Source organism: Oculina patagonica, chromosome 12 (assembly GCF_052425735.1).
Source record: "Oculina patagonica isolate OP01 chromosome 12, crgOcupat, whole genome shotgun sequence".
Taxonomy (NCBI): domain Eukaryota; kingdom Metazoa; phylum Cnidaria; class Anthozoa; order Scleractinia; family Oculinidae; genus Oculina; species Oculina patagonica.
Genome location: NC_135769.1, coordinates 6,926,089 through 6,938,232, shown reverse-complemented (window position 1 = coordinate 6,938,232; position 12,144 = coordinate 6,926,089). Strand labels below are relative to the sequence as shown.

General features: G+C 39.8%; 2 protein-coding genes across 3 annotated transcripts in view; both read right to left on the bottom strand.

Annotated features, from left to right (window-relative positions):
- Positions 1-12,144, bottom strand: part of LOC144631701 (low-density lipoprotein receptor-related protein 6-like) — an 84,217-nt gene that overhangs the window by 28,401 nt on the left and 43,672 nt on the right. The window lies entirely within an intron of this gene.
- Positions 896-12,144, bottom strand: part of LOC144631886 (uncharacterized) — a 44,535-nt gene continuing 33,286 nt past the window's right edge. Inside the window, exon 6 of the mRNA XM_078490472.1 lies at positions 896-1,243. The gene's annotated coding sequence lies outside the window, so the exon portion shown is untranslated. The remainder of the gene's footprint in view (positions 1,244-12,144) is intronic.

Genomic DNA, 12,144 nt, shown 5'->3' with positions numbered 1-12,144 from the left:
GCGGCGCTTATTCGAGGGCGGCGCTTATTTGAGGGCGGCGCTTATTTAGAATTTGGACGCCACAAACAATCTCATCTTGACAGTTACTGAAAAGAGCGTCTTGTGATTGTCAGTATTTGTCTCTTGCTGAGACAGAAGTGACGCTAGCTATCGCGCCAAAGTTTGCGGCCTTCACAACATTTACAGAACTACATATTGTAAGAGTGTTGAATAGAAAAGCTAATGGGAGAGCGATAAAACAATCACTCATAACTGCAAAACATTGCTTTTGATGCAAAAAATGGTTTTGTAGTGCTATTTTTAGTTTAACGGAACTCCTCAAATAACGCCGCATCGGGACTGCGGCGCTTATTCGGAGGCGGCGCTTATTAACTTTTTTATCCCAAATGCGGCGGTTATTCGAGGGCGGCGGTTATTCGGGGGCGGCGCTTATTCAAGTAAATACGGTATGCTCATACCGTATTTACTCGAATAAGCGCCGCCCCCGAATAAGCGCCGCCCTCGAATAAGCGCCGCATTTGAGTCAAAAAAGTTAATAAGCGCCGCCCCCGATTAAGCGCCGCAGTCCCGATGCGGCGCTTATTCGAAGAATTCCGTTTTACTAAAAACTGCACTTCAAAGCAACTCAAAAACAAACTTGGACATTTCTTTTCATCAAGAGCGATGCTTTGCAGTTCAGTGATCGTTTTACTGCTCGCCCATTAGTTTTCTATCCAACATTCTTACAATACGTAGCTCTGTAAATGTTGTGAAGGCCGCGAACGTTGCCAGGACAGCCAGCGCTACTTCTCTTTTCAGCAAGAGACGAATACTGACAATCAGAAGACGCTATTTTCGATAACTGTAAAACATTTGATTCTTTGTGGCGTCCGAATTTTAAATAAGCGCCTCCCTCAAATAAGCGCCGCCCTCGAATAAGCGCCGCACTTGAGGCGCGAAAAATTTAATAAGCGCCGCGGCGCTTATTCGAGTAAATACGGTATGCTTGTGCCCAGTGGATTAACCAGCCTTTAGACCTCTAGTTAAAGTAACTATTTAGTAGATAAGCCTTGCTAACTGAGATGTATCGGCAAGTGTTGTTATTGCAAGGAGACTGATAAATCTTTAGATCTTGTCAGTCAGGTTACTTTTTCGATTCACTTTACTATCACTGTTGCTCGCAGCCAAAGAGCTCGAATTTATAACATTGTTTCCAGTTCCATAACCATGTCCACCTCGGCGTCATTATTAAGAAAGGGTCCATCTGAAATCCATGTAATATTAAAATTAGAGTCTACATCGACCCTCTCAGATTTCCTTTATATTTTGCATGGGGCTACATATTGAGGTGATAATGCTATAGGCAGAATATTATTGCAAAATACTTTAACGTGTGGAAGATATCGTGGTCAACGTACCCAAGGTCGGTTTTGAGCCAAAAAATACCCAAATTTTGACCCATCTTTCGACCAAAATATCCCTGCAAGAATTGAAGCTTTCCATATTAAAACACCACTGTAATTAGTATCACCTAGTATGTCATCAAGATTTTTCATCGCTCTCTGGTTTGGTAGTAAACCTATTTTAAAAATAAGGTCTTTCGGGCAATGTGTGACACTAGAGATTTTGGGGTAAAAATACGTTCGAATATCGCCGATGCGGCGTTATTCTGATGGTTCCATTAGCCATTATTTTGTAAAACATTTACCAAATAATAAATTAAAGTCCAAAAAAGTATGTTAAGTTCAATCGGCACGTATGATTTTAGCGTACAAAAATGTGCTACATGTGAGCAAAACAAAAACAAAGTTCTGAAAGTTTAAAAACGAGTTTCATAACATGATGGATAGGTCGGCTGAGGACGTGAGAAATACCGCTTACATAAATCCAATAAAACTTTTAGCATCTAAAGTGGCTCATGATGTTAATTATCCGGCTATTTAGTGCCCATAAATACAGACTTACGGCGTGAGAAAAGGTAAACAAGCCACTTGACATGTTCATCATCGATCGAATTCAAGCGTATCTTCACGTGCAGATTGGAAAGAGAAAACGTTGCTGCTCACTTCTGTCTACCCGGTAGTTATAATGTTCACAAACAAATCTGCAAGGATTTAGTTTCCACTTGTCTCGTAAGCGATGGCCTCAGTACTTCACATTTTCGTAAGCCTGGTAAGTTACTTTTCACCCGGGCGCCATGTTGTTTTGGACTAGTACTCAGTCTCTCAAGACTTGCCTCAGTGCTCGATCGAAACGCTGACGTTGGAATGGACCATTGTTTTACTCGAAGCGTAGTATAGTACAGTACAGACTGTACTATACATTTTTTTTTTCGTGGCGCTCTCTGTCCAAACAATTTTTCCAGCTGCATCTTTCTGCAGACAATGGTTTTTGATGTCTTCAAACAATTTATGTGGGCATTTTGATATTGCAAACAATATTTTTTTCAGGATTTTTGATCCAACTTGGCCACTCCTCCAAAAAAATAATGTTGCGTCCCTAACTGAATGTTTGATGTATAGTGTGGATGTGAAAACCATTAATGCCAATTGAAAGGTTTTTCAAAGGCCTTGTTAACAAAATCGAACGACCGTGCAGTTCGATTTTGTTAATAACGCGTATAATCTCCTCCCATTATTACCAATACTAATTACATACCCAATTGGACTTCACTCAGTCCTTATACACTGGGGTTATATCCACCATCTCTCTAGCTCCTGTTCATGCCATATTGCAGATCAATGTGATATATGGAAATGTTAAAGCAGCTTATACACAATATTGCTTTCAAATTAATGAAAACACCAATTAATTAACAATTATTCCATGAGTCCGCGTTGGATACGAGGTGGTAAATAGCCAACGAGGCGCGAAGCGCCGAGTTGGCTATAACGACTCGTATCCAACAAGGGCGAATGGAATAATTGTTTTATTAAATTCTTCTCAAGTTAAAATCGAATGGACATTTCATTTTGATGTAAACGAAGTGATAGTATGAGGAGGCGCGAAAATTTCTGGCGCGGTGTTCACTTCTTGAGTTGAATGAAACATACGAGGAAAGCGAGCAAGAGAGTTTTCTTCAGAAGATTTTCCTCTAACAATCCCCTCTAAAGTCGTCTAAATATCATGGAAATTGTGACAACAGTTAAGATTTACGAGAAGATCCGAAGCAAAACCTTTTCTGGAAACTACAAGTCTTGTGCAAGTCGAACGAAGCAAGTGTTTACATTGTACTTCTTTACGGCTCCACGGCTGTCATCAAGACTGCTATATTATTTGAAGCGAAATTGAGCTCAAAGTGGAACAGGTTTATTAAAGTATGAAACGACAAAACCAAGATTGAAAGGTAACAAACTTTACTGAAGTGCTGAGCCTAGTTTTATGACGTACACTGAATGAAACTGTGTCAGTTTGCCGTTCTTTCGTAAATTATTTGCTGCTTTTCTACTTTATTCACTCGCTCTTGCTGTGCGTTCAGTTTAAAAGTATTATTAATTACACTTTTCGCATCTATCCTTTTGATTTGCGAAGTTTAACTTACTATGGCATTTCTTTGGTTTTTGTAGGCACCGCTAATTATTTCTTGTTCATAAAGCTCGCCAAATTTGCTGTTCAAAACCATTTTTTTGATGGAACTGTCGCTTCCCGCAGAAAAAGTTTAGTTTGGCAACAGTAACGCAATCATTTTCCAAATAAGGTCAAACTAAGGTATACGAGCTGACAACCGGGATTGAGTGAACCAATCAGAATGCTAGAAATGCAATATCCGTGGCTGAAAATTTAATAAGTAGTAATAAACCTTAAGTGAGGTTCTCTGCGACAAATCGCATCGTGTGTACTACTTCAAAAAGTCCCTGCAACAAGGCGTTTGTTCGGTGCACCTGCAGCGAATTTGGAAGAGGGAGAATGTAAACTAGTTTTTGAATTCAATACATGACGCTCTCTCATTGGTTAGTTTATATTTTGTCGCAGCGACTTGTCGCAGAAGTGTACACACGCTGCGACAAGGCTGCTTTCACTCATTTTGTCACTGCGATCAGTCGCACGAATTTAAACTGGTTTGAGTTCGTGCTTGGTGCAGCCTCGCCCTCGTGGATCATGTCTTTCGTGCACTGTCGACATGTCGTCATGCTGACACGTATACTTGCATTCTGCTCGCTTGCTGCAAGTAGTTTCTTTTTCGTTGCTCTAGCCTTCACTATATCCTTCTTTCTTTCATCCGTGCTCTCCACTGGCTTCGGGCAGTGTGACTTAGGGCTTTCCACAAGTTGCTCGAGATTTCCCAAACAGTTGCCCGTAATATCTCAAAAAGTTGCTCCAAAAATCCAAAAACGTTGCTTCTGATAATAAAAGTTGCTCGAAAGTTGCTCCAAAAAATCATCAGCAAAACGCTACTCCTAACCAAAAGAATTTTTTCTAAATATATGCTAATTTCCCTTTGAGAGTAAGATCTTCAAAGCAGTTTTATGCAATTTTACAGCAAAAGTATCTAAAAAATTAGTATCTAAATAACGCATTAAGGGGAATATTATTTTGTTAAATAACAAGGATTCCTTTAACTGGGAAAAATCGTGAAGATCGATGACGTCATGTTTGCTGGCGAGATTTGTAATGTTTTAATGCAGAATGAGCCGAATGTTGAAACGTCTTTAGATGTCCCTCGAAAATCTTCGGCAAACTTCGTAAGTCTTCGGAAACGTTCGTATTGCCTTAGAACAGCACCCGTATAACCTTCGGAAATCTTCGGTCTGGAAATTGCTCAAAATGCAACAAGTTGCTCGAGAGGAAAATAGTTGCTCCAAGGGGAAAAAGTTGTTCGAAACATGAAAAAATGCCAAAAAGTTGCCGAGCAACTTTTGGAAAGCCCTAGTGTGACTCAAAGGGTCTCGCTGTGGAGCCGGTTTCCATAGCAACCGTCCAAGCACTTACCTCTCAGTCGGGTTTCCGCTTTCGCCTCGGGGCCACTCCGCTGGTGCCTCATCCCTTTTCATTCCCAGCCAAACCTCGCCTTCAATTTGTTGCGTAGCTTAACAGACATTAACAGGAGAGGTTTCGATCCCTGGCGCAGAACAGAAGGACCGTGGACTCTAGGGGCGAGAACGGTTCATTTCATCTCAAGTCTCCGGTGCATGCGCACAATTAAACCGGAACCATAAGTGGCCCAGAGGGCAGAGGACGGCCCAGTTCGGTCAAGGCTAACGGAAAATGCGCAAGTTCTGGGAACGAAATTTAATATCTAAACTCGTTTATCAACCGCTGGTTTAGGGGAAAGAAGACCCTGGGAACAAGGATCCAGAACAATTTCAACAAATTTGGAATCACCTGTATCTCTGATAGTGCTCCTACTGATTTCCTAATTTAAAGCTAGAATGACGGACCGACGTATCGACGGAATTAAATATTTGTATAAGTGTAGATCAGCGTGCCTTTTTACAACTCAGGATTCGTCTTTGCCTTGACCAGGTTGTTGAAAGTTCGTTTTCACTGACACTCTCATAATCATACTCTTTTGTTTTATATTGTGTTCCCACCTTTCCTGTAGGCAATCCTTAGAATAAATGTAAATGAGTGAAATACTGTAAATGATCTAATAAACGCCCACTCTCAAATAAGCGCCGCGTAGGTAATAAACGCCCCCCCCCGAGGTGTAAAGTTTGTATTAAAAGGCCCCACTAATAAACGTCCCCTGTCTAATAGACACCCCTGTTCCCCCCATCCCCCCCTCCCCAATAAAAAAAAGAAAAAATATATTCGCCTCAAAATTCAAGTAAACGTTTCATGGAGTAAAAAGCACGCAGTTTTCTTTAGTTAGTTTATTGATTCACTCGGACATCGAAGGGGCCAAGGGAGTTAACTAGCCAACATGGTTAACCCCGATGCGATGGCGATAAAGACATCGATATCGAACAATCTGTGAACGACATCTTTAGGCTTTGCATTAGAAAAGATTAGAGTAGTCTCCTACTCACAAAATCTGTTTCCTATCTTTATCCGGGAGCAAACTACGCGTCGTATTTACATATTTGTCTTGTTGACATCGTTACAGTTAGAGTGAAATGAATGCCCCTTTTCTACTAAACGCCTCATATTTATTTAACACTCCCGCATGTACCCCTTAAATTAAAAGCCCTGGCGTTTATAAGATTATTTACGGTAAGGCGGTATTAAAGGCTGATTTTTCGACTTCAGATTTTCAAAATTAAAAAAGGTGGAAAATTAATTAAAGCCATGGCGATTTGTGGCGTATTGGATCATTTATAGATGACTCAATACATATCCCATGGCCCCTGAATGTCAGATCCTTTTTGAAAGCACATAAACGAAGCCATGACGATCGCAATATGATCTGAGTGAGAGTGAAATTTGAGACATGAAATTTGAGATAAAATTCTCAAGTCGGTCTGTCACGCAATCAACTATTGTCGGTGTTCTTCGAAGAACGACAGCACCAAAAACCACTTGTACCGCAGATTCTCGCTGGAAGGAAACGAGGACTGCATAATTTCTTTGCAGTGGAAACATGTTTTTTATATGTGAACAAAACACGCGACCGAATTCTAAAACAAGTCGGTTTTCATGATCGGTGGATATTATATTTGATGCCTCGCCGCCAACTTGTTTTGATAACATTTGTTCTTAAATTACTATGGTGCTGGCAAATACGACACAATGCAGCTTACACACCAAGAGGGCGATGCCAAAAAGCCTTGAAGGAAATGACTTTTATGCAATGATGCTTGCTTGTGGGGATATCTTTCACATTGGTGCGGTACGACCAGCAGGTCGGTATGACCTTTGTGTTCGTTTGAATTTGTTTAATATGCTTACTACCAGCCAACGACTTCCAGTAGTTAAAACAACTAACGATTTAAAAGTATTTTTATGCAAAAAGCTTCATAACGATGTTTTACTTCTTAAAGCAACATTCTATTTAGTTTATATTTTACAAACTCTGAACTTATCACGATTTCAGTGTTGAGCTCATTTGCATATTGTCACGAAGTTAACACCATTTATTGATGCGAACCTGTAATTCCTCTTAAACTTAACAGAGAGTTTATTTGATAAATAAAGACACCATTTCCTTGGCAATCTATTGATACTTTCAAATTTGATTGAAGAAACGCCGCATGTCTACAAACAACGACTTTTGAAACCCCACTTTTTTGATACGAACTGAATAAGGAGATTTGGAATTTTGCTTTCAGCCAAACGCTGCAAATGACACAAGTTTACTGAACGTTTTTCTATTGTTCGGGACTTGATTTGTCTTATGTAAAAGTTTCGTATCATTTCTTTTTATATTTAGCATGTAGCAGGGGATCAAACATGATGAATATTTTTAGGTCAAATTTAAGTACTTTCCACTGTCTGACAGTTTGATTGACATTTCTCCAAAACAATAAACAATTGAACCAAAATATTGCACATGGTTAATGTCTTAGTGAAGTAACACAGGTGTGCCAAGTTTGAGGGAAATCGGTGAGATGCGCTGTAGACTCGCCTGCATGGCTCTCGTGCGGACTCACTCTTAATTTTCGTTCGCGTCATGTTATGTTCGCGACACTTATTGTTCGCGTCACTTTAATTTCGCGATTTTTTTGGAATCGCGAAATTCGCGAAATTGACGTGTCGCGAAAATTTCATGTAATAAGGTAGATTAAAGCTTATTTAACTCCAGATCCAGTAAAACCGGCCAGTTTGGGACTTGAAATGTAAAGTTTGGGTCTTTTTGCAAAAATGCCATCACCTGGATTCATCCCAATGCTCATTCCAGGTCTAAAACAATCGAATATAAAAGTGCTACACAAGCCTCTGAAAATGACGATTTTGGGCCTTTGTGTTGAAATACCACCACGTAGATTAAAGCTTATTTTCACTCCAAATCCAGTTAATTTAATCGGCCAGTTTGAGACTTGAAATGTACAGTTTGCATGTTATTGCAAAAATGCCACGACGTAAATTCCTCCCAATTTTCAATCCAGGCAAAAAGAATCGAATGTAAAAGTGCTACATGAGCCTATGAAAATGATGATTTTGGTTTCTTGTGTTGAAATACCACCACGTAGATTAAAGCTTATTTTCACTCCAGATCCAGTAAAACCGGTCAGTTTAAGACTTGAAATGTATAGTTTGGGTCCTTTTGCAAAAACACCATCACGTGGATTCATCCCAATTTTATCTCCAGGTCAAAAGAATAAAAAAAAAGTGCTAAATGAGCCACTTAAAATGACGATTTTGAGCAGTTGTGTTGAAATACCACCAGGTAGATTGTACCTCTTTTCACTCTAGATCCAGGAAAACCGGCCAGTTTGAGACTTGATATGTACAGTTCGGGTCTTTTCGAAAATCCTCCATTACGTGGATTTATCCTAATTTTCACCCCAGGTCCAAAAGAATCGAATAAGAAAGTGCTATATGAGCCATTGAAAATTACGATTTTGGGCCCTTTTGTTCAAATATCACCATATACAGTAACGCATATTTTCACCCCAGATCCAGTAAAACCGGCCATTTTGAGACTTCAAATGTACAGTTCGGGTCTTCGGAAATCCGCCATCACGTGGATTCATCCTAATTTTCACTTCAGGTCCAAAGGAATCGAATAAGAAAGTACTACATGAGCCATTGAAAATGACGATTTTGGGCCCTTGTGTTCAAATACCACCACGTAGATTAAAGCCTATTTTCACTCCAGATCTAGTAAAACCGGTCAGTTTGAGACTTGATATCTACAGTTCGGGTCTTTTCGGAAATTCGCCATCACGTGGATTCATCCTAATTTTCACTTCAGGTCCAAAAGAATCGAATAAGAAAGTGCTATATGAGCCATTGAAGATGACGATTTTGGGCTCTTGTGTTCAAATATCACCACGTACAGTAAAGCCTATTTTCACTCCAGATCTAGTAAAGCCGGCCATTTTGAGACTTGAAATGTACAGTTCGGGTCTTTTTGGAAATCCACCATCACGTGGATTCATCCTAATTTTCACTCCAGGTCCAAAGGAATCGAATAAGAAAGTACTACATGAGCTTTTGAAAATGACGATTTTGGGCCCTTGTGTTCAAATACCACCACGTAGATTAAAGCCTATTTTCACTCCAGAACTAGTAAAACCGGTCAGTTTGAGACTTGATATGTACAGTTCGGGTCCTTTCGGAAATCCGCCTTCACTATTATTATCACTCCAGATCCAGTAAAACCGGCCGGTTTGAGACTTGAAATGTACAGTTTGGGTCTTTTTGTAAAAATGCCATCACGTGGATTCATCCTAATTTCTATTCTAGGTCGAAAAGAATCGTATAAGAAAGTACTACATGAGCCATTGAAAATGACGATTTTGGGCCCTTGTGTTCATATACCACCACGTAGATTAAAGCCTATTTTCACTCCAGTTCCAGTAAAACCGGTCAGTTTAAACTTGATATGTACAGTTCGGGTATTTTCAGAAATCCCCCATTACGTGGATTCATCCTAATTTTCATTTCAGGTCCAAAAGAATCCAATAAGAAAGTGCTACATGAGCCATTAAAAATGGCGATTTTGGGCCCTTGTGTTCAAATGTCACCATATAGAGTAAAACCTATTTTTACTTCGGATCTAGTAAAACCGGTCCGTTTGAGACTTGATATGTACAGTTCGGGTCTTTTCGGAAATCCGCCATCACGTGGATTCATCCTAATTTGTATTCTAGGTCGAAAAGAATCGTATAAGAAAGTACTACATGAGCCATTGAAAATGACGATTTTGGGCCCTTGTGTTCAAATACCACCACGTAGATTAAAGCTTATTATCACTTCAGATTTAGTAAAACCGGCCAGTTTGAGACACAAAATGTACCGTTTGGATCTTTTCAGAAAGGCGCCATCACGTGGATTCATCTTAATTTCACTTCAGGTCCAAAAGAATCGAATTCGCTGTTTTCACCGTTCCCATAATACATCTTGTTTACCCCCCAAAATTTTTGCATAAGCATTGTTTTCAATTTCTCTTGGGATTTACAGTGACGTGCAATCGTCCCCAGAGAAATTGAAAACAATGCTTATGCAAAAATTTTGGGGGGTTATTTAAATAAAACAAGATGTATTATGGGATCGTGAAAAAAGCGAATAAGAAAGGGCTACATGAGCCATTGAAAATGACGATTTTGGGCCCTTGTGTTCAAATATCACCACGTAGATTAAAGCCTATTTTCACTCCAGATCTAGTAAAACCGGTCAGTTTGAGACTTGATATGTACAGTTCGGGTCTTGTCGTAAATTCACCATTACGTGGATTAATCCTAATTTTCACTTCAGGTCCAAAAGAATCGAATAAGAAAGTGCTACATGAGCCATTGAAAATGACGATTTTGGGCCCTTGTGCTCAAATACCACCACGTAGATTAAAGCCTAATTTCACTCCAGATCTAGTAAAACCGGTCAGTTTGAGACTTGATATGTACAGTTCGGGTCTTTTCGTAAATTCGCCATTACGTGGATTCATCCTAATTTCACTTCAGGTTCTAAAGAATCGAATAAGAAAGTGCTACATGAGCCATTGAAAAAGACGATTTTGGGCCCTTGTGTTCAAATATCACCACGTAGAGTAGAGCCTATTTTCACTCCAGTCTCCAGATCGCGTAAAACCGGCCAGTTTGAGACTTGAAATGTACAGTTCGGATCTTTTCAGAAATCCGCCTTCACGTGGATTCATCCTAATTTTCACTTCAGGTCCAAAAGAATCCAATAAGAAAGTGCTTCATGAGCCATTAAAAATGGCGATTTTAGGCCCTTGTGTTCAAATATCACCATATAGAGTAAAACCTATTTTTACTTCGGATCTAGTAAAACCGGTCCGTTTGAGACTTGATATGTACAGTTCGGGTCTTTTCAGAAAGGCGCCATCACGTGGATTCATCTTAATTTCACTTCAGGTCCAAAAGAATCGAATAAGAAAGGGCTACATGAGCCATTGAAAATGACGATTTTGGGTCCTTGTGTTCAAATACCACCACGTAGATTAAAGCCTATTTTCACTCCAGATCCAGTAAAACCGGCCAGTTTGAGACTTGATATGTACAGTTCGGGTCTCTTCGGAAATCTCACATCTCCCATTGCGTGGATTTATCCTAATTTTCACTCCAGGTCCAAAAGAATCGAATAAGAAAGTGCTACATGAGCAATTAAAAATGACGATTTTGGGACCTTGTGTTCAAATACCACCACGTAGATTAAAGCCTATTTTCACTCCAGATCCAGTAAAACCGGCCAGTTTGAGACTTGAAATGTACATTTCGGGTCTTTTCGGCAATCTGCCATCACGTGGATTCATCCTAATTTTCACTTCAGGTCCAAAAGAATCGAATAAGAAAGTGCTACATGAGCCATTGAAAATGACGATTTTGGACCCTTGTGTTCAAATAGCACCACGTAGATTAAAGCCTATTATCACTCCAAATCCAGTAAAACCGGCCATTTTGAGACTTGAAATGTACAGGTCGGGTCTTTTCAGAAATCCTCCATGACGTGGATTCATCCTAATTTTCACCTCAGGTCCAAAAGAATCGAATAAGAAAGTGCTATATGAGCCATTGAAAATGACGATTTGGACCCTTGTGTTCAAATACCACCACGTAGAGTAAAGCCTATTTTCACTCCGGATCCAGTAAAACCTGCCAGTTTGAGACTTGAAATGTACAGATGGGGTCTTTTCAGAAATCCGCCATCAGGTGGATTCATCCTAATTTTCACCTCAGGTCCAAAAGAATCGAATCAGAAAGTGCTACATGAGTCATTGAAAAATAACGATTTTGGGCCCTTGTGTTCAAATACCACCACGTACATTAAAGCTTATTTTCACTCCAGATCAAGTAAATATCGGCCAGTTTGAGACTTGAAATGTACAGTTTGGGTCTTTTTGCAAAAATGCCATCACGTGAATTCATCCCAATTTTCACTCCAGGTCCAAAAGAATCGAATAAAACAGTGCTACATGAGCCCTTGAAAATGACGATTTTGGAGCCTTGTGTTGAAATACCACCACGTACATTAAAGCTTATTTTCACTCCAGATCCAGCAAAACCGGAAAGTGTAAGACTTGAAATGTAGATTTTGGGTTTTTTCGGAAATCCGCTATCACGTGGATTCAACCTAATTTTTACTGCAGGTCCAAAGGTATCGAAT